This window comes from Ylistrum balloti, unplaced genomic scaffold (assembly GCF_031769215.1).
Source record: "Ylistrum balloti isolate Yb309-2 unplaced genomic scaffold, AGI_CSIRO_Ybal_v1 Utg371288, whole genome shotgun sequence".
NCBI lineage: Eukaryota > Metazoa > Mollusca > Bivalvia > Pectinida > Pectinidae > Ylistrum > Ylistrum balloti.
Genome location: NW_026782691.1, coordinates 92,515 through 119,575, shown reverse-complemented (window position 1 = coordinate 119,575; position 27,061 = coordinate 92,515). Strand labels below are relative to the sequence as shown.

General features: G+C 38.4%; 1 protein-coding gene across 2 annotated transcripts in view; it reads left to right on the top strand.

Annotated features, from left to right (window-relative positions):
- The window catches only part of LOC132561834 (matrix metallopeptidase-21-like), a 125,807-nt gene that overhangs the window by 35,841 nt on the left and 62,905 nt on the right, over positions 1-27,061 (top strand). Inside the window, exon 1 of one of the 2 annotated variants that reach the window (XM_060226540.1) lies at positions 26,923-26,958. The exons of the other annotated variant lie outside the window; for it this stretch is intronic. The gene's annotated coding sequence lies outside the window, so the exon portion shown is untranslated. Of the gene's footprint in view, positions 1-26,922; positions 26,959-27,061 lie in introns of those variants that run through there. 2 annotated transcript variants of the gene reach the window in all.

Here is a 27,061-nt window from a genome sequence, read left to right as displayed (position 1 = left end):
ATACATTTTGACCTCTGACTTACATCAAAGAAAAAGTGTCCGGGCTCTATATCCCACACTACTTATCACGAAAACTTAATACTTGGAATATGGGTTCATCTTGGTGAGACGGTTTGTCGCGTATCAAATCTAGGTCATTGTGGCATACAATCTGACCTTTGGTCCACATCAAAGAAAACAATATCCGGGATTTATCTGCCACACTACGTACAACCAGAACTTCTTACTTTGGGTATGGAATATGAGTACACCTTGATGAGGTAGTGTTCCATGTATCAGATGTGGGTCACTCTGACCTACAATCGGACAAACATACTAGAAAAAAAGTGTCCGGGCTTTCCTCTCCTACAACGCATGTCATTCGAACTTCAAACTTGTGATATGAGTTCACATTGTCTATGAGGGATTGTGATTTGCCGAATCGTCTTGTTTTGATTTTGTTTCTATTTGTGTGACATGTTATTACTAGTAAAATCATGAACAGTGCCATGCGTGTCATTTCGAATGCGGTAAAAATGTTTATTTTTGTTATTAACGGAAGTGACACACACTGTGTCAAATTTGACATTGGAAATCCTGGCATTGGTTTATATACATCATTTCTTTAACAAGGAAAATACATTTCTGTTTTGTAATAAAACAATACAAGTGCAGTGTCATTGAATTAGGAGCACAACTGACGTCTGTGATGTACACCAGTGCAAATGCTATCTTCACAATGAGTCCGAGGACATTTCGTGGTTATACTTGCGACTAATCAAATTAAACTATTTTATTACTGAATTCATCCGAAACGTAATCAATTTACCAACTCATAAACCAAATGACATTTGTCAGGCTGTGATTGCAATTGCACAAAACTGTCATTGAACTACAATACAAGCTATAAGTGATGTGTTAATATTTTGATAAATTGTATATCGATCGCAAACGGAATCTAACAGAAATGTTGACTGATTGATGCATTGTATCAACATACGTGTATAAATAGACTAAATAGTATCTCTTTTGTAACATGTTTGATCTATAATGACCCCATGTTTAACAACAGAAACACGTGATACGGTCCGCGTACGAAAAAAAAAAATATATATTAATACATATCTGACAAGTAATAACAACAGAAGATGTGGATATAAACAGAAGATAATTAATTACAGGTAGTTATGTACTATCGTTAATATCCGCCTAGGTTCGTTATAAGAAATAAAAGCGAACGTAGTAATGAGATCAGTAAGGTTTACGTTCAGTAACGACAAAACAAGTGTTTAGCCCTTGGGTAATGTCAATATCAGAAAATGAAGACTGATGTGGTTTATGTCATTGAGATGGACACATTTTAAACAAGTTTTTTAGGATGTCGCAAATGTCGGTACCCTTAAACTGACAATCAGGCGACATTTTGACAACTAGCACTCCAAACCATTTAATTTACATGTTCGTAAAATTGATTTGCATAATTTACTATTTTTGATGTCTTATTCATACCTACAAACTTGAAAATTATATTTTGTATGTTCTGTATGATTTTTAAGCAAGCGATGTAGCTGTAGAAGGTAGACCACAAACATAATTTGTCGCTGTTTGTTTGGTTATACATGAAGTTACACGTAACCAATTTGAAATTCTAATACGATATGATACAGCACTCTCTGGACTCGGTATTGGGTAGCTCGCGATGTCGAGTTGGTAAGCGTATTCGTCAGAGATGTCTCTTAATAGAGTGGAGGTGTCTGACGATAGGTTTGAACCCTGTAGTCCACAGATCGGTTGTAGCTAATACGTGGTTACTGAACATTCCAAAATTAATATAATGAAAGCAAAATCGAGAGCAGAGATGTTAAGAGGTATGAAAGATTGGTAGGAAATTTACTACAGGAAGCCCTTGTATCTCAATTCTACACCCTTTTTAAATCAACCGGCGATCAACTTTAATTCATGTATGAACAACCTTGACTTGATCCCAGGTGACCATTTAATCGTACAAATTTATATTTGACCTGTCAAACTCGATAAGCATAGCCACTGAAATTGAAAATCAGTTTTTGCAATTTTATAAATGAGGGTTAACTACATTATTGATTTATCTGGTTCTCCTGATATCGTGTCGTATCCTTTTATCGAAGACCATTTTATCAATAGAAACGTGCATGTATGATTTTAAAGCCGTTTCAGAATTCGAGCTAGAACACGTGTTACCGAGTGTTTACGTCATTCAAATAGTTTTGTTAAAATTTACAAAAAAATGTTTTGTTTCATAAAGGACTTATAACCATGCGGTAAATGTAGCATGTTATGACAGAAAAAAGCTTTAACATTTCAGTTTTGTTTTGACTAGTAGCACGAGGCAGCATTTACAATGTACATTTCATGTGTGGGTGGGGAAGGAGGGACGTGGCTTGAGTGTAGAGATAGTGGGTGGAGAAGTTGATTAATGTATTTGTATGAACCCACCAGTACACTGTGTTAAATCTTATCGTGGGATTTCTTATATTCATTGTAAAATTATGTCCGACAACGTCTACACAATTTAACAGCTTTATGTATCTAATGTGCATCATAAGATATCTGAAATCTAGGAAAAATAGACACACCATATATATCAGAAGAACTACAACAAGAATAGAAAATAAAAAAAGCTTTTTGTTTCGTCACGGAATCATCGCCCAAATATTAAGGACTTTTTCTTGGGAAAGTTATCGAATTAACAGATGTTCTTTTCAGAGGAGTTTTTAAAATTATCTTAAAAGTAAAAGCTTAGGTAGATCCGACAACCTTTTAAATACAAATATATGAGTTCTTGTTGCAGAATAGATTGGAAACAAAAGACGTCTTTATAATTATCAGCCAATGTACACGTATATGAAAATATGCATGAAATCATTTTTGTGATTAAAATTGGCTCTGACAGACGCTACCTCTTAATCCAGACGTATTTTAAAAAAATCTCTTTATTTTTGTTCCGGAATTTAAGTGTGATTACAGGCCAATTTATAATGATGACAGTATTGTTGCTGGCGATTCTAAACGTAGGCAATGCTTTCCGGTTCCGGTTCCGGTTCTGAGGAATGTGATACTCTGAACTACGGTCAGTAACTAGGATCTGCCAAGGAAGATGTTAAGTTTAACTCTATAGGTTCTCTGGATTTGATCCTCTGTTAGCATTCGTTTCTACATAGATTATCGAAATTTTTCGAAAATAACAATTGTTCCTAATTTTCCAAGCCATTCTACTTTTGCTTAATCACACTTGCATTATCCTTAAGACGCATATGACATCATAATGTAACAACAGGTTATTTTACATATACATGCACTCATACTGAGTATATGACATCGCTGAATCAGACTTGATCTTGTGATAAATAGTTACGTATATCTAGATAATTCATATTCAACGAGAACCTGTCTGAGATCATCAACAGTCAAATCATTTACGTGCAGTTTACGTGACTATACCGTAGTCATGATTAATGCGTACAAAGTCTCTGCAAAAACTGTTCAGTAGAATAATGGGTGCATTTAATATATGCTCAAGTAATGTCTTTTGAGAATCCGTCAATTTTCTTGGAATTAACTTTGCCCCAAAGGTATCTAAATTCATTCATTTCTCCACTTGAACAGCGTCTATCCGTATTTGCCTCCGCGGTATTAGTCATCGCTCTTTCTCTCCCGAAACTGCAGGTTTCTGTGTTGATCATGAGAGATGTTAACAAACATAATTCTGTTCTGTTGGTTCTTTTCTGTGAGGCCCCCTCTTTATCGCTCAGTGGCAAATGAATTATGGTTCAAAACCACGCATTTCTACCTTGCGAATAGTCCTCTGCGGATACGTAACTATGACGGACCATTCGCCTCTAGCATGGGTGTTAATGGTATCAACATGTTTCCATCAACTTAACATTTGTCTCAATAAAACGCCAACATGGGAGGTTCGTAAGTCACTTTGTAATGCTAATTTAACAATTGTTTTTACCTATTTCCAAGAGGAAATGTCATGCATTAATTTACGAGGGCCTTTCAGTACTGCCAGACCGAGAGATGACAGGAAACACCGAAAACAGATAAGATAGGAAGAAGCGGGTAACACCGAGAGCAGATACTAACAGGAAACGCCAAAAACGGAAAGGGCTGGCACAGTGTAGAAACGGGAAACACAGGATGAGTAGTGTTGGGAAACACTGAGAATAAACAGGGCGGGTAGTAATGTGAGACACAAATAATGGACATGACGTGAAGTTACAGGAATCGCCGAAAACAGACATGGTTGGTAATGATGGGGATTGCCGAAAACAAACATGGCGGGTAGTAACGGAAAATTGTTGAAAAACGGACATGACAGGTAGTAACGGGAAATGCTGAAAAATGACATGGCTAGTAGAAACGGGAATGCCAAAAAACAAGGCTGTTATTAAAGGGAAAAGGAGAACATAGACATGGCAGGTAGTGATGGACAACACCAAGAACAAAATAATGTGACATGTTACGGGTAAAGCCGAAATCATACAAGGTAGGTAGTAACGGGAAAACCCGATAATGGACAAGGCTAGTAATGTGACATACCGAAAACATACAAGGCGAGTAGATAGGGAAAAAAACCTGATGATAGAAAGGATGAGTGGTAATGTCACATGTCAAAAACATACTTTGCGAGTAATAACGGGAAACACCGATATTGGACAGGGTGGGTGGTAACGGAAAAACTGAGAACATACGAGGCGGACAGAAAGTAACAACACCAAGAGCAAATAGGGCGGTTAACGAAAGACAAGCCAAGGGAAACGGACAGGGCGAGTTGTAGTTAAACACCGAAAACAGACAGGACGAAAAGTAACGAGAAACCAGACTAAATTACATGTAAGTGCCCTCCCATACAAAACCTGCACTGTACATTGTACGTTATACGTACAGTATTTACTAGGGTTGTCAAGTACTATCGAGTCACTATACAGTGCATCTCACTTCGTACGTGTAATGTCCAGAGTTCGTGTTCAGTCATCTTGTGTATCACTCAAATATTTACCAATGTCGTCAAAAACTACATTAGCGCCCCAGACTCCGAACATGTACCGGCCTAGAAATTATATTTACCGCCCAGACTCTGCTTGTAAACATTGGGCGTGTTGACCTAAGTCAGACTTTCTCAGCGTGCAATACACGTGTAAGTAATCAGAGTGGGCGACGCGGAATGGACTCTGTCAAATCATTAACAAAATAATTATTTATAGAATATGGTAGTTCCAGGTAAGTCTTAATTACTGGTACTTCATTGTCAAAGAGACAGTGGTCGTTGTGGGTCTGTTTCTTAAAAACATAGAACACGTTTGAATATTAATCTCTCATCCTTATTTAAATATAACTGCTACTTTGTACATTTTTTCATTCCCTTATCTCGTTCCCATTTTAGCCTGCCTTTCATGTCGTTGTACTTACAATGTATTCAAATATTGTACATTATATATAAATTACAACGAAGATTCTCCCCTTTAATGCAAACTCGTGTCATGCTTGATTAGTCTGTACAGTCGACTAAAGCCCGGGTGATTCATTGTTCTATCTCCGTAAGGTTTACAGGAAGAATCTGGTCTAATTGTAAGCCTGTATAATCTAACGTGTACTAGGTCTTTTTCTTCTCTTCTAAATTTATTTGTGACACAAATTATTTCCATACTGTATTTAATATCTATGTGTTTTTTTCTATAAAGTATATCCGGGATATGTATCATTAAGTTAAGGAAAATGCCATTTGTTTTCATTTTGTAATAACAGTTCTTCCACAATAGCAATTATATGTCAGAAATGGCCATACAAACATTTCAAATTGCTCCTGCTACAAGTTTCTGGCACTTGAGATCAAAGTGTTTTTAAAATAGATTTTGGTATTAAGGAGTGAAAATTACATAGTAATACGGTTTATTTGATTTCTGGTATATTTTAAGTATAGTCAAGATATTTTTATTGAATGGTTTTATTGGCTTGCCAAGTATCTCTCTCCTTGCTAATTTGTTATGTGAAGAGTGGCCGATGAATGCATGGACCGACAATCACTCGGATATGTATCAAGATACTGTATTGCTGATAATAGCAATTCTCGAATTCCTTTGTCAGTAGTTCATTCATAAAAATGTATGTGTGAGATATTATATAAGTGTGATACAGGAGTGTACATATGTACTTCATCATTTGAAAAATACCGAAATAAGTATTTAATGGTTTGTAATCACATTTTCCGCTGCTTACGACGGAACGTATATACCTTGTTGTCTTAGTATCTTCCATCAGACCGATTTGTTTATCTCCTAAGTCCTATATTTGTAAGGGTATTTGTACATTGCCACAGATATGTTTCCTCAATACATAAACAACGGTGCGTATATATGATTTCGAAAGAAGAAAAACTCTTGTTTTTGTTTTTCTTTTCATATTCAAAATTCCAGATTCCCGACATCATGTTGTTTTATAAAGAAAAAGCTAAGTTAGTGTAAACATAACTGCAGGATGTAAGATACGTATAGTATTTGTTAAAATATCAGAAGAAATTGTGAAATAAGACAACGTAATGACTATGTAGAGACAGTGACCTACCCTGACCTTACTTATGTACATATAACATGTATGTCATATTTCGGAAGATTTTATTCAGTTTGGTAATGTCAATATAATGGAAGTGCTTATAACACAACCAGTAGAAGATTTAAATGTGACGTTTCGATGACTACACGGACACCTTCGTCAGACAAATGACCAGTGTGAAGTATGTTTGCGCTGACAAAAGACCAGTGCGAAGTGTGTTAGCGCAGCGCTGACAAATGACCAGTATGAAGTATATTAGCGCTGACAAATGACCAGTATGAAGTGTTTAAGCGCTGACAAATGACCAATGTGAAGTATGTTTGCGCTGACAAATGACCAGTGTGAAGTATATTAGCGCTGACAAATGACCAGTGTGAAGTGTGTTAGCGCTGACAAATGACCAGTGTGAAGTATGTTTGCGCTGACAAATGACCAGTGTGAAGTGTGTTAGCGATGACAAATGACCAGTGTGAAGTATATTAGCGCTGACAAATGACCAGTGTGAAGTGTGTTAGCGCTGACAAATGACCAGTGTGAAGTATGTTTGCGCTGACAAATGACCAATGTGAAGTATGTTAGCGCTGCGCATACAAATGACCAGTATGAAGTGTGTTTGCACAGACAAATGACCAGTGTGAAGTGTGTTACCGCTGCGCTTACAAATGACCAGTGTGAAGTGTGTTTGCACTGACAAACGACAAATGTGAAGTGTGTTAGCGCTGCCAAATGACCAGTGTGAAGTGTGTTAGCGCTGCGCTGACAAATGACCAGTATGACGTGTGTTTGCACTGACAAATGACCAGTGTGAAGAGTGTTTGCGCTGCGCTGACAAATGACCAGTATGAAGTGTGTTTGCACTGACAAATGACCAGTGTGAAGTGTGTTAGAGCTGACAAATGACCACTGTGAAGTATGTTAGATCTGACAAATGACCAGTGTGAAGTGTGTTAGCGCTGACAAATGACCAGTGTGAAGTGTGTTAGAGCTGACAAATGACCAGTGTGAAGTATATTAGCGCTGACAAATGACCAGTGTGTAGTGTGTTTGCACTGACAAATGACCAGTGTGAAATATGATAGCGCTAACAAATGACCAGTGTGAAGTGTTTTCATTGACAAATGACCAATGTGAAGTATGTTTGCGCTGACAAATGACCAGTGTGAAGTGTGTTAGCGATGACAAATGACCAGTGTGAAGTATGTTTGCGCTGACAAATGACCAGTGTGAAGTGTGTTAGCGATGACAAATGACCAGTGTGAAGTATATTAGCGCTGACAAATGACCAATGTGAAGTGTTAACAAATGACCAGTGTGAAGTGTGTTAGCGACAAATGACATATGTTTGCGCTGACAAATGACCAGTGTGAAGTGTGTTAGCGATGACAAATGACCAGTGTGAAGTATATTAGCGCTGACAAATGACCAATGTGAAGTATGTTAGCGCTGACAAATGACCAGTGTGAAGTGTGTTAGAGCTGACAAATGACTAGTGTGAAGTATGTTAGAGCTGACAAATGACCACTGTGAAGTATGTTAGATCTCACAAATGACCAGTGTGAAGTATGTTAGAGCTGACAAATGACCAGTGTGAAGTGTGTTAGCGCTGCGCTGACAAATGACCAGTGTGTAGTGTGTTTGCACTGACAAATGACTAGTGTGAAGAGTGTTTGCGCTGACAAATGACCAGTGTGAAGTATGCTAGAGCTGACAAATGACCACTGTGAAGTATGTTAGATCTCACAAATGACCAGTGTGAAGTGTGTTAGCGCTGACAAATGACCAGTGTGAAGTGTGTTAGCGCTGACAAATGACCAGTGTGAAGTGTGTTAGAGCTAACAAATGGCCAGTGTGAAGTGTGTTAGAGCTGATATATGTAGTATACGGGGTGGTACGGATCCGACCATTTTTTTCCAGCTGTTAATGCTATGTATATTAAGATGGAAAATATTGTTACGAGAAAGACATATGAAGCGCATAGAGAAAAAGGCGTTCAACACAACCAAAGAACGCCATTCGTCTGATAGTGAAATCTAAGAATAACAACACAATTATAGAAGAGGACTTTAATGAAACCATGTTCAACAAGTTCGTAATTAACATTTCTAACAAACAGCTTACATATAGCGACAAAACACTACTAACTAAGGGTTGGAATAATGACCTCGTCTCAGATAACATTGCAGTTGTTGATTTTAGTGTAGCCACAGAATAGGCATGTAAGGACTTAAGTTACACTGAGGCTGATCCACCGAGATGACAAGTAACATGTGCCTTATAATCTATCTGCTAAATAGCCAGTAAGCAACATGCAAAATGGACAAAAAGAAGAACGCTTTGTACTTAAACAATTAAGCAACGGCAGATTTATCATATTACCAGCAAAGAAGGAGAAAACCACAGTCGCCATGGACACAGACGAATATGAGTTGTAGCTATGCTTAAAGACAACAAAACATGAAGAACTCAAAAGCAGCTATACCCCAATAAATAAAAGAAAATCATGGAATCACAATATCTGTAGAGAACACACCTAGAATGTACTACAAACCCTAGATCCACAAAGAAAATAATATATTACTGCCTATAGTGGACTATATTGGTTCGAGTGGTTACCGTTTCTACAGGTCATCAACAGACCTTCGAGAATCCCTGTGATGAAATCAGAACATCATGTCAAAACTCGAAATATTTTGCAGAGAGTCTGTCCACGCTAATTATCCAAAACGATCAGGAATTTATTTCACACGATATAGTGTCGCTTTTTACCAGCATACACAATGACAAAGCACTTGGTATCATGTAGAGCCGCTTAGAGCAAGACCAGTCATGGCGAAAGAGCACCAATTTCAATAGGACAAGATATACATTTCTGATTCTGAATTTGTTACGAATTGCTTTGCCTAACAGCAAAATATAACTGAATACTACAATGTAAATTTCAGATAATCAAGTTCTATTTACATGAACCAGTACTTTCTTTCTCCGTGGTTTCTCCACTTGCCTCCAGATTATGTCTCCACAGTGTACTTCCTCGTGCTTTGTTTAATAAAGGACACACATATGTGAAGGGATGGAATTAGGTCAAGTCCCATACTATTGTCTTAAAAGAGCTACACTCTTATTTAGGTCTTTCGAAGTGAGTAAAATTTTGTCTTGATGGTTTGTTTGCTTGCTAATGTTTGGTTTGTTTGTTTGGTTTTCTTTTTTTTTTTTTTTTTTTTTTCGTTTCTGTTTTTTTTATTTAATTATAAATATATATATTTGTTTCTGTTTCGATCAGTTTTTTATATAAAATGTATGATGACATATTGTACTTCGACGTTTCAATCAGAGCAACTATAACAATGATACAATGGAGACGTGGGAATGTCCCATCTCTGTTGTTACAGCAGCTGGTCAGTGTTGTCAGTGCTGAACAATCGGCCACACCTTGGTTATTCCTCACCAAGTTTCCTCAGAGATAACATACAACAAAGTGTCTGATATAAGCTGCAAGTTTAGAAAATAATTCGGTTACTAATTAAACCAGACAATAGACATGTGCCTTTAATTACGTAATACCAGAATGTCCAATTATTCACATTTACTCAAGTATACAATATTCTTTTAGGATATAATTGTATACATTGAACGGGACGAATTGATATCTAATGAAGAAAAAGCATGATAGAATAAAGCTTATTACAACAGGTAGTACAGATAGTCACAGTGTATCCGGTCTTGGTGAATGTTCACTTTTGATGCAGGAAAAATGCATCATATGAGATATCAAACACATACGGATAATTAAGGAAGAGATACAACGTGTAAAATAAAAGGGGGATTTGAGTAAAACACCTCGAAATTGAGTGAAGTGTGACGTTATGACTGACGTCAGGATAGGAGGTCTGTTTGTAGTATCAGACCGTCAAAGTGTTGCCTGCTACGCCTCACGTCTGTTTCATCATTAGTTGATTACGGACAGTGTCGGTCAGGTTCAGTCATATATGCCTACATATCATGTAGTAGAGTAGATAGAAACTAAATGTTCTGGTCTCTTTGTTTACATTTCTGTCAATTGGTAACGGTTGTATAATAAGGATGGTACGGTAGGTAGGGAGGCCGAACTATTGCCCAATGGTGAGGCCGGTGTTGTCTTTTGAGGACGGCAAATTTTACTTTTAAATGGAATATATGATGTGTTACATCACGAGGTGTGTTGTGGTGTTGTGTAGGGTGGAATGCGTGACTTGATACCATCACTAGGTGTTTAATGGTGTTATATTGAGAGGAAATGTATGACCCATATACCATCACGAGGTGTGTGGTGAAATGTATGACCCATATACCATCACGAGGTGTGTGGTGAAATATATGACCCACATATCATCACAAGGTGTGTGGTGAAATGTATGACCCATATACCATCACGAGGTATATGGTGAAATGTATGACCCACATACCATCACGAGGTGTGTGGTGAAATGTATGACCCATATACCATCACGAGGTGTGTGGTGAAATGTGTAACCCCTATACCATCACGAGGTATGTGGTGAAATGTATGACCCATATACCATCACGAGGTGTGTGGTGAAATGTGTGACTCATATACATCACGAGGTATGTGGTGAAATGTAAGACCCATATACAATCATGAGGTGTGTGGTGAAATGTATGACCCATATACCATCATGAGGTATGTGGTGAAATGTATGACCCACATACCATCACGAGGTGTGTTGTGAAATGTATGACCCACATACCATCACGAGGTGAGTGGTGAAATGTAAGACCCATATACCATCACAAGGTGTGTGGTGAAATGTAAGACCCATATACCATCACGAGGTGTATGGTGAAATGTATGACCCACATACCCTCACAAGGTGTGTGGTGTAATGTATGACCCATATACCATCACGAGGTGTTTGGTGAAATGTATGACCCATATACCATCACGAGGTGTGTGGTGAAATGTGTAACCCATATACCATCACGAGGTGTGTGGTGAAATGTATGACCCACATACCATCACGAGGTGTGTGGTGAAATGTATGACCCATATACCATCACGAGGTGTGTGGTGAAATGTATGACCCACATACCATCACGAGGTGTGTGGTGAAATGTGTAACGCCTATACCATCACGAGGTGTGTGGTGAAATGTAAGACCCCTATACCATCACGAGGTGTGTGATGAAATGTATGACCCACATACCATCACGAGGTGTGTGGTGAAATGTGTAACCCATATACCATCACGAGGTGTGTGGTGAAATGTATGACCCATATACCATCACGAGGTGTGTGGTGAAATGTGTAACCCCTATACCATCACGAGGTGTGTGGTGAAATGTATGACCCACATACCATCACGAGGTGTGTGGTGAAATGTATGACCCACATACCATCACGAGGTGTGTGGTGAAATGTATGACCCACATACCATCACGAGGTGTGTGGTGAAATGTGTGTGGTGAACCCCTATACCATCACGAGGTGTGTGGTGAAATGTATGACCCACATACCATCACGAGGTGTGTGGTGAAATGTGTAACCCATATACCATCACGAGGTGTGTGGTGAAATGTGTAACCCCTATACCATCACGAGGTGTGTGGTGAAATGTATGACCCACATACCATCACGAGGTATGTGGTGAAATGTATGACCCACATACCATCACGAGGTATGTGGTGAAATATATGACCCCTATACCATCAGAGGTGTGTGGTGAAATGTATGACCCACATACCTTCACAAGGTGTGTGGTGAAATGTATGACCCATATACCATCACGAGGTGTGTGGTGAAATGTGTAACCCATATACCATCACGAGGTGTGTGGTGAAATGTATGACCCATATACCATCACGAGGTGTGTGGTGAAATGTATGACCTACATACCATCACGAGGTGAGTGGTGAAATGTGTAACCCCTATACCATCACGAGGTGTGTGGTGAAATGTGTAACCCATATACCATCACGAGGTGTGTGGTGAAATGTGTAACGCCTATACCATCACGAGGTGTGTGGTGAAATGTAAGACCCATATACCATCACAAGGTGTGTGGTGAAATGTATGACCCACATACCATCACGAGGTGTGTGGTGAAATGTATGACCCACATACCATCACGAGGTGTGTGGTGAAATGTATGACCCACATACCATCACGAGGTGTGTGGTGAAATGTATGACCCATATACCATCACGAGGTGTGTGGTGAAATGTATGACCCACATACCATCACGAGGTGTGTGGTGAAATGTAAGACCCATATACCATCACGAGGTGTGTGGTGAAATGTATGACCCACATACCATCACGAGGTGTGTGGTGAAATGTAAGACCCCTATACCATCACGAGGTGTGTGGTGAAATGTATGACCCACATACCATCACGAGGTGTGTGGTGAAATGTGTAACCCCTATACCATCACGAGGTGTGTGGTGAAATGTATGACCCACATACCATCACGAGGTGTGTGGTGAAATGTGTAACGCCTATACCATCACGAGGTGAGTGGTGAAATGTGTAACCCCTATACCATCACGAGGTGTGTGGTGAAACGAGGTGTGTGGTGAAATGTATGACCTACATACCATCACGAGGTGAGTGGTGAAATGTGTAACCCCTATACCATCACGAGGTGTGTGGTGAAATGTGTAACCCATATACCATCGCGAGGTATATGGTGAAATGTATGACCCACATACCATCACGAGGTGTGTGGTGAAATGTGTAACCCATATACCATCACGAGGTGTGTGGTGAAATGTATGACCCATATACCATCACGAGGTGTGTGGTGAAATGTATGACCCATATACCATCACGAGGTGTGTGGTGAAATGTATGACCCACATACCATCACGAGGTGTGTGGTGAAATGTATGACCCATATACCATCACGAGGTGTGTGGTGAAATGTAAGACCCCTATACCATCACGAGGTGTGTGGTGAAATGTATGACCCACATACCATCACGAGGTGTGTGGTGAAATGTATGACCCATATACCATCACGAGGTGTGTGGTGAAATGTGTAACCCATATACCATCACGAGGTGTGTGGTGAAATGTATGACCCACATACCATCACGAGGTGTGTGGTGAAATGTGTAACCCCTATACCATCACGAGGTGTGTGGTGAAATGTGTAACCCATATACCATCACGAGGTGTGTGGTGAAATGTATGACCCACATACCATCACGAGGTGTGTGGTGAAATGTGTAACCCATATACCATCACGAGGTGTGTGGTGAAATGTATGACCCATATACCATCACGAGGTGTGTGGTGAAATGTATGACCCATATACCATCACGAGGTGTGTGGTGAAATGTATGACCAAAATACCATCACGAGGTGTGTGGTGAAATGTGTGACCCATATACCATCACGAGGTGTGTGGTGAAATGTGTAACCCATATACCATCACGAGGTGTGTGGTGAAATGTATGACCCACATACCATCACGAGGTTGTGAAATGTGTAACCCATATACCATCACGAGGTGTGTGGTGAAATGTATGACCCACATACCATCACGAGGTGTGTGGTGAAATGTGTAACGCCTATACCATCACGAGGTGTGTGGTGAAATGTAAGACCCATATACCATCACAAGGTGTGTGGTGAAATGTATGACCCATAAATGTATGACCATACCATCACGAGGTGTGTGGTGAAATGTATGACCCATATACCATCACGAGGTGTGTGGTGAAATGTATGACCGAGGTGTGTGGTGAAATGTATGACCCACATACCATCACGAGGTGTGTGGTGAAATGTGTAACGCCTATACCATCACGAGGTGTGTGGTGAAATGTATGAAATGTGTAACCCAATACCATCACGAGGTGTGTGGAAATGTAACCCATACCATCACGAGGTGTGTGGTGAACTGTATGACCCACATACCATCACGAGGTGTGTGGTGAAATGTATGACCCATATACCATCACGAGGTGTGTGGTGAAATGTGTAACCCATATACCATCACGAGGTGTGTGGTGAAATGTATGAAATGTGTGGTAAATGACCCATATACCATCACGAGGTGTGTTATGAAATGTATGACCCACATACCATCACGAGGTGTGTGGTGAAATGTGTAACCCATATACCATCACGAGGTGTGTGGTGAAATGTATGACCCATATACCATCACGAGGTGTGTGGTGAAATGTATGACCCATATACCATCACGAGGTGTGTGGTGAAATGTATGACCCATATACCATCACGAGGTGTGTTGTGAAATGTATGACCCACATACCATCACGAGGTGTGTGGTGAAATGTGTAACCCCTATACCATCACGAGGTGTGTGGTGAAATGTATGAGGTGTGTGGTGAAATGTATGACCCATATACCATCACGAGGTGTGTTGTGAAATGTATGACCCATATACCATCATGAGGTGTGTTGTGAAATGTATGACCCACATACCATCACGAGGTGTGTGGTGAAATGTGTAACACCTATACCATCACGAGGTGTGTGGTGAAATGTATGACCCACATACCATCACGAGGTGTGTGGTGAAATGTATGACCCCTATACCATCAGAGGTGTGTGGTGAAATGTATGACCCACATACCTTCACAAGGTGTGTGGTGAAATGTATGACCCATATACCATCACAAGGTGTGTGGTGAAATGTATGACCCACATACCATCACGAGGTGTGTGGTGAAATGTAAGACCCCTATACCATCACGAGGTGTGTGGTGAAATGTGTAACGCCTATACCATCACGAGGTGTGTGGTGAAATGTATGACCCACATACCATCACGAGGTGTGTGGTGAAATGTATGACCCATATACCATCACGAGGTGTGTGGTGAAATGTATGACCCCATCACGAGGTGTGTGGTGATACCATGTGTGGTGAAATGTATGATAAATGTATGACCACGAGGTGTGTGTATGTGAAATGGTGAAATGTAAGACCCATATACCATAAGAACCCATATACCATCACGAGGTGTGTGGTGAAATGTATGACCCACATACCATCACGAGGTGTGTGGTGAAATGTGTAACCCCTATACCATCACGAGGTGTGTGGTGAAATGTATGACCCATATACCATCACGAGGTGTGTGGTGAAATGTATGACCCATATACCATCACGAGGTGTGTGGTGAAATGTATGACCCATATACCATCACGAGGTGTGTGGTGAAATGTATGACCCACATACCATCACGAGGTTTTGAAATGTATAACCCTATACCATCAGAGGTGTGTGGTGAAATGTATGACCCACATACCTTCACAAGGTGTGTGGTGAAATGTATGACCCATATACCATCACGAGGTGTGTGGTGAAATGTGTAACCCCTATACCATCACGAGGTGTGTGGTGAAATGTGTAACCCCTATACCATCACGAGGTGTGTGGTGAAATGTGTAACCCATATACCATCACGAGGTGTGTTATGAAATGTATGACCCACATACCATCACGAGGTGTGTGGTGAAATGTGTAACCCATATACCATCACGAGGTGTGTGGTGAAATGTATGGTGAAATGTAACCCATGTGTGGTGATATTACCATCACGAGGTGTGTGGTGAAATGTATGACCCATATACCATCATGAGGTGTGTGGCGAAATGTATGACCCATATACCATCACGAGGTGTGTGGTGAAATGTAAGACCCCTATACCATCACGAGGTGTGTGGTGAAATGTAATGTGTGTGGTGATGTATGACCCATATACCATCACGAGGTGTGTGGTGAAATGTAAGACCCACATACCATCACGAGGTGTGTGGTGAAATGTGTAACCCATATACCATCACGAGGTGTGTGGTGAAATGTTTGACCCATATACCATCACGAGGTGTGTGGTGAAATGTATGACCCATATACCATCACGAGGTGTGTGGTGAAATGTATGACCCATATACCATCACGAGGTGTGTTGTGAAATGTATGACCCACATACCATCACGAGGTGTGTGGTGAAATGTATGACCCATATACCATCACGAGGTGTGTGGTGAAATGTGTGTATACCATCACGAGGTGTGTTGTGAAATGTATGACCCACATACCATCACGAGGTGTGTGGTGAAATGTGTAACCCCTATACCATCACGAGGTATGTGGTGAAATGTATGACCCACATACCTTCACAAGGTGTGTGGTGAAATGTATGACCCATATACCATCACGAGGTGTGTGGTGAAATGTGTAACCCATATACCATCACGAGGTGTGTGGTGAAATGTGTAACCCATATACCATCACGAGGTGTGTTGTGAAATGTATGACCCACATACCATCACGAGGTGTGTGGTGAAATGTGTAACCCCTATACCATCACGAGGTGTGTGGTGAAATGTATGACCCATATACCATCACGAGGTGTGTGGTGAAATGTATGACCCATATACCATCACGAGGTGTGTGGTGAAATGTATGACCCATATACCATCACGAGGTGTGTGGTGAAATGTGTACCCACATACCATCACGTGTGTGGTGAAATGTATGACCCATATACCATCACGAGGTGTGTGGTGAATATGAGTTTTGTGTTATGACCCATATACCATCACGAATTGTGGTGTGTTACTCTTAAATATGACGTTTTTAATAGGTGTGTTCTGTCTATGTGTGGTGGTGTATTAGAGTGAAATGTGTTATGCTTACTCAATCACGAAGTTTGTGATTAGTCGTGAGTTTGTGGTGGAGTGTGGGGAGAAGTATGGTTTGTTTAGAAATAGATGGACGACCACTACTCCATCATTAGGTTTGAGATCAAAGGATGTTGTCCACTGTACGGTATTTGAAAAGAACAAGCTACCTCCTTAGTCTGACAAGGGAAGTGGCGGGAAATCATTTGAGCAACTGACGCGGGATTTCGGCTGTAGGGCGTGTAGTAAGCGAATCTATTGCGGTGTTGCGAAACTACGAGGGACACAAATACCTGAAATGCATCATGAACTTCCTATTTTTCTCAATGACGGCAATGGTCACGTGGTAATCATATCGTAATGCGATTTCCTGATCTAACATTTCAATAGAATCAATCTATAAATAACCGTATTATGGAAAATTTATTTACTTTCTGTAAACATATTATTTGTCGGTAAATGTTGATAAAACCCGTGAATAACTAGCACTGAAGTGTAGACGTCAGAAGCTAAATTCTTTTGGTACACATGCCTTGTCCGTTTTATACCAAACAGTAAGTTTAAGGGATCTTAAATAAGAGCTACGGACACGGTAATTACGCTGCCTTCTGCTTCTAGAGTTATAACGATATTGGTCATAGCAAACAGACGCCTGAGATAGCAGCCTTCACAATAACTGAATAAAAGATGGACTCGATACTATTCCCCATACTCCGATGTCTGTTGTGGTAATTAAATTTTCTGTACATATAACATCTTACAGGATGACATCCTTACACCCTGATGTGAGGAGACCATATCACGTATTCCAATGTGCAGTAAGGAAGAAATTTAAAGCAAGACAGCGTCCGAATATGAGATTAAAAAAAACAATCACAGGGATGATAAAGGTTACAAACCAATTTCAATTCTTTCCAAATGAAAATTCGACACGCGTGGTACGTTATTGGGAAACATATTTCTCAAAAATGTGCACGAGTTATCAATAATTTATTTTTGAACTACGAAAGAATAAAGAACTGTTTTGCTTTCAAAATATCCAAAGGAAAAGTATTTTATGGCCGGTACTAAAGTTTATATAGAGACTGCTGGACGGCGATCCACGTGAAAGTAAAACAAAGCAGAACCAAAGAAAGAAAGGGAAAAACACAATTTATGACTTATCAGATTTCTTTCGAATTTATATGACTAATTCTGTCGTTACAAAGAAAATAAATCAGTAAGCTATCAGAATACAATATATGATTTTGGTTTGTATATTTGAGAGTATTTGGGGGAAACACTAGTAAAGTGAAGTGATTAACTAGAAAGATTAATTAAATAAAGGTACTTAATTCCTTCCGGTAGATATATTTATTGAATTCAGTGTAGATCGTCAGATACAGGTCACGGAGACATTAAATTTAGTCAATTTCGATTTTAGAGAAAATGAAGATGTTTTGTTATTAAGTAGTTACTATGTATCAACTACTTCGATTTTATATACGCCTATAATTTTAAATTAAAAAAAATAGGACATATTGGTCTGCACTGGTTCTTCATCACGACTTTGAATGTTACCGTCTGGCAATCTTATATTTAGTTTCAATAGGATGTTAAATAGATTGTTACTGCTTCATTAAAATCCAAATTGCATACTTTATACTTAATTTGTCGCAATAAAAGTCTAGCACTTTTAAATTTTTAGGTAGCTTAAAGAAATTATGATAAATCTAATAAAAATGATAAAATCTACCATGACTGCCACTTTAACACTATACACAAGCTGCCGTCAACGCAATCTTATCTTAACGCAATATTGTAAGCAAGAAAAGCGCTGAAATGATATCACCGCTAATATATGTACGTTTACAGTATTTAAAGTGTGCTATTTTCACATCTATTGACAAAAACAAAGAAAAAACAAAACACAAAAAGAAGAAGAAAATAATAAAAAAGAAAATAAAAAAGATAAAAGATAAAAGCGGCCTATTTCAATAAAAATAGATATGCATACGTAATGTTCATCGTCTGTCGTAGCCTCCTGGTCATGGTAAGGGGGTCACGATAACTTTAATGGGCATATTCTGGTCATGGATGTTGATGACTAAACCTTATAGACGTTTACTATATTATGAAAGGGTAGCTAGTATGTAGTGGTTATCATTATATTATTTTTCAGTAAGATTTGATTACTGTCCTTGGCCATTCACTTTGTCCTTAGGACATTATATCATTGTTATTTCATTTATCGAATTATCGGTTTTTGTTTTGATATATCCATGATTTTGATTAATTAATGTGATTATAAATATAAGTCATTAGCTTTTATTCCATATTTGTTTCATGACTAATTCTTGGAATACGCTGTGCATGTATCTTCTTCGGTGGTTACATCTGCTAGACTACAGGGTATTGATGGAATGATATGACGGAACTGAGTTAATGTACAGTTTGTTTACATTGTCCATTTCCAATTCAGTGGAATTGGCTACGGTCTACACGTCGTAACTCCTCTTTACTGTTTCACATTGTAACATTCACTTCGTGTGCGATCTGTGCAATAGGCAGCTTTACTTTACTGTTTATCTATAAACATTGCACTATGTCGTCAATCCGACACAGTACTTCACATTCTCATTGATAACACTTCCATAACTGCTTGGCACACTTACCTGAATCTGCTATCCCTTTTCACGATTCCTCGCCAGGTTTACCAACTTTAATTTCATAGTTATCAAAAATGAAGTGGACTGCTTATGGTCGGCTGCGACACAGATCTAAACGATGTAAAAACATTCATTTTTCTATATTTAACGCTTGTTATATTTAGATATTTGTGGCAGAGAAATATCGACAGCGGAGTCAATTTGGAAATATCGTTCCTACCCCTCCGTATCCTTGCTCTATTTAACTCCCGCTCAACCTTACAAACCGATCAAGAACTATACACGCCTGCATATCCCCTCGATCACATGCACCTCTTCGATTCTCTGTCAATGATCCAAACTGGATTGAGTATTGTATTATGAAATGTATTTCAGCTACATTTCGTCAATGCAATCTTTTGCATATAAACATTAAACTCACATGTTTACCTAAAACTGAAGGCGAGAAGCCTGCGAACCACATTTTAACACGTACAATGTCATTTCAGTCAACCCAGTATTACTTTTGTCACCTCTTCGATTTTCTGTCAATGATCCAAACTGGATTGAGTATTGTATTATGAAATGTATTTCAGCTACATTTCGTCAATGCAATCTTTTGCATATAAACATTAAACTCACATGTTTACCTAAAACTGAAGGCGAGAAGCCTGCGAACCACATTTTAACACGTACAATGTCATTTCAGTCAACCCAGTATTACTTTTGTCACCTCTTCGATTTTCTGTCAATGATCCAAACTGGATTGAGTATTGTATTATGAAATGTATTTCAGCTACATTTCGTCAATGCAATCTTTTGCATATAAACATTAAACTCACATGTTTACCTAAAACTGAAGGCGAGAAGCCTGCGAACCACATTTTAACACGTACAATGTCATTTCAGTCAACCCAGTATTACTTTTGTCTCGATAAATAACTGATTTCAGGCGATCATTTAATTTTCCATTTAGCAAACAGGTAGGTATATTGACATTTCACGGGGAAATAATGTAATCAGATCCTGAAAGGTCGTCATGTCTAAAGTTCTACAACATCTATCCAAACGTTCTACATCCTTGTTACAAGTACAAGCAATGTGTGAATAAATATCTAAGACTAGCAGATTTTCCGAATTTCTTTTAATCTTTATTTGTCAAAATCTCGAGTCTGTTTCTTGACAATGGCTTCAACCCAATGAACCCCGGACATATTGGCTCCTAGACGTGTTTCGCAAATCTATTTTTTACATTTTTTATTCACGCCACTTAGTCTCATAAACTGGTTCGTTGACGTATTTTCCACAGCTCTTATTTTGGATTAGCTATTCAGGCCAGTTGGACGCCTACAATTTAGTTACATGACGTGTTTCCCAAATCTTTTGTTGGTATTTGCTATTCAAGTCAGCTAGCCCCCCACATCACAGTTCCTTGACGTGTTTCCCAAACCTCTTCTTGGAATCCATCTAGACTATAGTTAGCCTCCTAGATCCTAATTCATTGACAGCTTTCCAAAACCTCTTCCTGACATTTGCTATTCACTCGCTTTCCAAACTTCTTCATGGGATTGGCTATTCAGATCAGTTAGCCCCTGCATCATTTTTCCTTGACGTATTTCCCGGACCTCTTCCTTGGTTTACACCTTAGTGTCGTGGCGTGTTTCCAAAACCTGTTCACGGGATTTGTTTTTCACACTATTGAGACATTATATCTCGGTTCCTACACGTGTTTCTGGTTCTGTTTCACTGGCCTACTCTATAGACATCAATCTGTTCGCGGCGCTATCATTGAAGTTAAATGTAGTCTATCGAATGCATTCTATACGTCTTTTCAACAAAGTATGTCTACAACGTTATCTTATGTACATGTATATGTACATGTACTCGTGTTAAAAGACACGAAGATTAAAGAAGTGATATCTCCCACTGAGACAAATGATTCTGCAAACGGATTTATCTTGATACGATCATGAGACTTGCTATCTTGTGATAGTGATTGACGACGAGGTTTTAGAGGGAGATGGACCGTATGTGACTTGAGAATGGTCCAACTGATGAATTTCTGCACTACGGACGATGCAGTGAGGGCGGTATGACTTTATCAATGTGTGGGATATGCCATGGTAATATTACGTATGGAAATTGTTTGTTGAAGAGGGTAAGGGGGCAAACGCAAAGTTTCCAGCGTTACGGACGTAGAGGTGTGATTGGTATATTCTTGAAGGTAGAGCTACGGACGTTGTGGTGTCATAAGCCAGTCTGTGCAGATTTGGCGTTACAAACGGCGTAATGTGAGGAATTCCAAGTTGGGACTTCAGCTCTGCGGATAGAAAAATGTGGTTAGTTAATCCATGAGTCCTCAGTATCGAAGACGATGTTATGTGAGAGACACTTTCGCGCAGAAATTCTGCGTTACACACAATTCTGTATGAGTTGTTCAAATTCAAAACATGGAGTTACCGTTACGTAGGATTTCTAAATTCCCAAGAAACATGGTCACTATTTTACTGGGTGGTTTACTTTGTCAATATTTTACTGGGTGGTTTACTTGGTCACTATTTTACTGGCTGGTTTACTTGGTCACTATTTTACTGGCTGGTTTACTTGGTCACTATTTTACTGGCTGGTTTATTTTGTCACTATTTTACTGGCTGGTTTACTTTGTCAATATTTACGTGGAAAACAATTGGTTACGAAAGGGCTATCACTGGTAACATCAATGCTTTACTCGTGTTAATACATACGTTTGCATTTTTCCGCAACCATTGTCACTACTGACGTGGTCCATCAGTTGTAACCCTTGTCACTATTGACCTGGTCCATCAGTAGTAACCTTTGTTACTATTGACGGGATCCATCAATGCAACCTTTGTCACTATCGACGTGGTCCATCAGTTGTAACCTTTGTCACTATTGACGACGGGGTCCGTCAGTGTATCCTTTGTCACTATAGACGTGGTCCATCAGTGTAACCTTTGTCACTATTGACGTGGTCCATCAGTTAAACCTTTGTCACTATAGACGTGGTCCATCGGTTGTAACTATTCTCAGTAATGACGTGGTTAATCGGTTGTAACCTTTGTCACTATAGACGGGGTTCATCAACTGTAACCTTTGCCATTATTGACGGGGACATGGTTATTGGTTAAGTTGGTCATGGCAGTAAAATTATAAACAGAAACGTCGGAAACATAGATATCAATTTTAAACTTATTTTTCGTGTTTGGTACACAAAAATCATTTTTTGTTTTCCATTTACATCGAAGAATCAAATGATGTGTCATGATTTTGTTAATTTAGATTTCCAAACGTAATCAGTTCTATGAAATAAACCTTTTTACAAAAACTGACTACGTCGCGGTGCTGTAGGAAGCGTAACGTCTAAACACCCACTTCGTACAAAAATCGCTCACGTTATTCAGCCGGTGTTCGATTGGCATTTTTCCCGCGCTTGGATTTGATCCAAACTTGTAATGTTGGATTTTTGTATGATAACACTCGGCAGGAAGGACAACATAACAGATACAACAAGTTGCAGATGGTCGTTTTAACAGCAAATTTTTGAGTTCTTAAGTTTTACATTTGTATTTGTCAAAAGAAGTGGAAATATTTGACATATTTCTCTTCTGTTGGATTTTATCAGTCACAATATAAATATGAAATATATTTGTGTATGATGAACAGTAGAACTTGCTTGTAAAACTTGTACTTCTTGTAGTTAAATTGCCGAACTGATTCATTGAAATTTTCTTTTGACCTTTGAATATTTTCATTTTGGTACAATGCTATACCGGCACTCAGTTCTATAGGAATCGATGTGACTGTATAATTTCACTTGTAGAACTAATTGCAATTGCGTATAATGCCGAACTTATTGACACATGTCCTTATCATAACATGTAAGTTAGTACCCGGATGCGCTGTCCTCCCCTGAGGTACGGACCGCTGATAAACAAATCTGTTGAATATCCTATAATACGTATCCGGATTCTCCTGGAATGCCATTGTTTTCGTCCAAAACAATATAGATTCATTATTAGTTAAGTACATGCATGTTAAGTATGAAAAGAGCTGCATTCATGTCATATTAAAGCATTTAATATATTCCAGTTGGCATTTATAATGCTCGTGAATGACAACAGTTGGCGTTCATAATGCTCATGAATGACAGCCTAATTGAAATAAAGCGATCCAATGCTTAGACAATGTATTAATAGTTTTTGATTCTCATCTGGTTATAGAGGAAGGTAATTTGTTTACATTACTTGTTATAATCTTACGCTGTTGACATTTCATGGTAAAAGGATATGTATGCATTAACGACGTGTGTGAGATTGACTGCATCTATAAGTAATTCGAGTTAATCTACACTGCCCTTGGATAGTTGACATCACGTGTGACCGTCTATATTTTTTAGCTCGGCAGCTTGTTACAGCAATATGCCGCCTTTGTCATTATCGTGTGCATGTTTCGGGAGTACAGTCATTTTGTTTATCGTCTGTAAGATGTTACAACCTCGCAAAAGGTAAGGTCGATCGAAGACAGCGTCCAATGATAAGCTAGGACAATTCAAGGACGATTTACCGCACACTTAAAGCTGAGCCTCAAGAAGAGAACAAGAAATCCACCTTTAATCGACTTTGCTTTGCTGGGAACAGAACCCATAGGACTCATTGCTTGGTCAGACACCTATCACTATAACAAATGTTTTGTCAGTCTGGCGTTAGGTAGCAAGTTTATGGCGTTAATACGGAATAAACCCTATTTGGAAATCACAAGTGCAAGACACTGCTATTGGAGTTTTAAGTCCCGCGGTTAATCATAACCTACATACAGCGGTTTCGTACAATTGTACTTGATATTCTTTCTTAATTATCAGATATACATATAGAAATCACGACATTGACTGAATTATGCGGCTATTGCACTTCCACATCTAAGATTTTACATTTTTTTCCGATCAGGTTTTAAATTTTAGACAATTAGCATTACGAGTACAAGAAGAACGAAACAGCTGCATGACGTAGTTAATTCTTTATTAAACTGTACTGTTGTGTATTGAAAGGTACTATTCAAGCTTTCGTGTCTCTTTTGTATACTATTGAACACCACTTACGATACTGTAGCAGGGGCAACAGGTTCAAGTCTCACGTCTTATATTCATGACCATTATTACAAATAAAAGTAATACACAAATACAGAATTGCTATATCACTGCAGTATTATACACATATGTAACACTGTAATATTAAACGAATACAACATCCTAATGTCAGTTGAGTATTACACAATTACAACATCACTAGTATTACAAAAATACAAAATCCTAATGTTACACTGGTATTACACAAATACAACATTCCAATATCAAAAAAGTATTACACAAATACAACATTCCAATATCAAAAAAGTATTACACAAATACAACATTCCAATATCAAAAAAGTATTACACAAATACAACATTCCAATATCAAAAAAGTGTTACACAAATACAACATTCCAATATCAAAAAAGTATTACACAAATACAACATTCCAATATCAAAAAAGTATTACACAAATACAACATTCCAATATCAAAAAAGTGTTACACAAATACAACATTCCAATATCAAAAAAGTATTACACAAATACAACATTCCAATATCAAAAAAGTATTACACAAATACAACATTCCAATATCAAAAAAGTATTACACAAATACAACATTCCAATATCAAAAAAGTATTACACAAATACAACATTTAAATGTCTCTGCAGTATTACACAGATACAACATTCCAATATCAAAAAAGTATTACACAAATACAACATTCCAATATCAAAAAGTATTACACAAATACAACATTTAAATGTCTCTGCAGTATTACACAAATACAACATTTAAATGTCTCTGCAGTATTACACAGATACAACATTCCTATATCACCCTTATATTACACAAATACAGCATTCTAATATCGCACTAACATTACACATATACAACATTTAAATGTCTCTGCAGTATTACACAGATACAACATTCCTATATCACCCTTATATTACACAAATACAGCATTCTAATATCGCACTAACATTACACATATACAACATTTCAATGTCGCTGCAGTATTACACAAATACAACATCCTAATATCACACTAACATTACACAAATACAACATTCCTATATCACCCTTATATTACACAAATACAGCATTCTAATATCGCACTAACATTACACATATACAACATTTCAATGTCGCTGCAGTATTACACAAATACAACATCCTAATATCACACTTACATTACACAAATACAACATTCCTATATCACGCTTATATTACACAAATACAGCATTCTAATATCGCACTAATATTTCACAAATACAACATTTCAATGTCTCTGCAGTATTACACAAATACAACATTCTAATATCACACTAATATTTCACAAATACAACATTCCTAAATCACACTAATATTTCACAAATACAAAATTCCTATATCACACTAATGTTTCACAAATACAGCATTCTAATATCGCACTAATATTTCACAAATACAACATTCCCATATCACACTCATACTATGCAAATACAGCATTTGAATACCACGCTAGTATTACACATTGAAAACAACCGACTGTAATTCTTATACTACCAACATGTCACAATATCACATTATAGAAACATTGAGTGTTACACAAATGTCTTACACTAATAAAGAATGCAGTTTGAGATTTACGAAAAGGAAATTGAACAACACTTAACTTATCTCAGCGATCAGTGCCAGCTATATACATGTAACAAGCCTTTATCGCCTGCTTTCTGTTTGTTTTGAGTTCTGAAAAAAATGTACGAACTTGTTATTTATTCCGTAGAACAAAAAGCATTAGCGTGTTGTTTGTGACTAAGTATTTACGAATTTTCTCGCTAGACATCTTAGCTAGGAAAAAACTATCATGTCACTGCGTTCGCTTGATCACATTCCTCGGAATGTGCATGCTGCATTGCACAAGGTATTAAGCAATACACAGTCCTTAATACGTGGTCCAGTGTTAACATTGTGCTCCCCCTGCTGGTAGACCTTGCACAACACTAAGTCCCAAGGACACAACTACAGGTAAGTGTACCGGACACTACCGTTCGCCTTCACTTATGTGGCTAGGGCGGTCTCATTTTGTGTAAGACAAAGTATTAACAAACTGCAGGACATTAGATGTTGT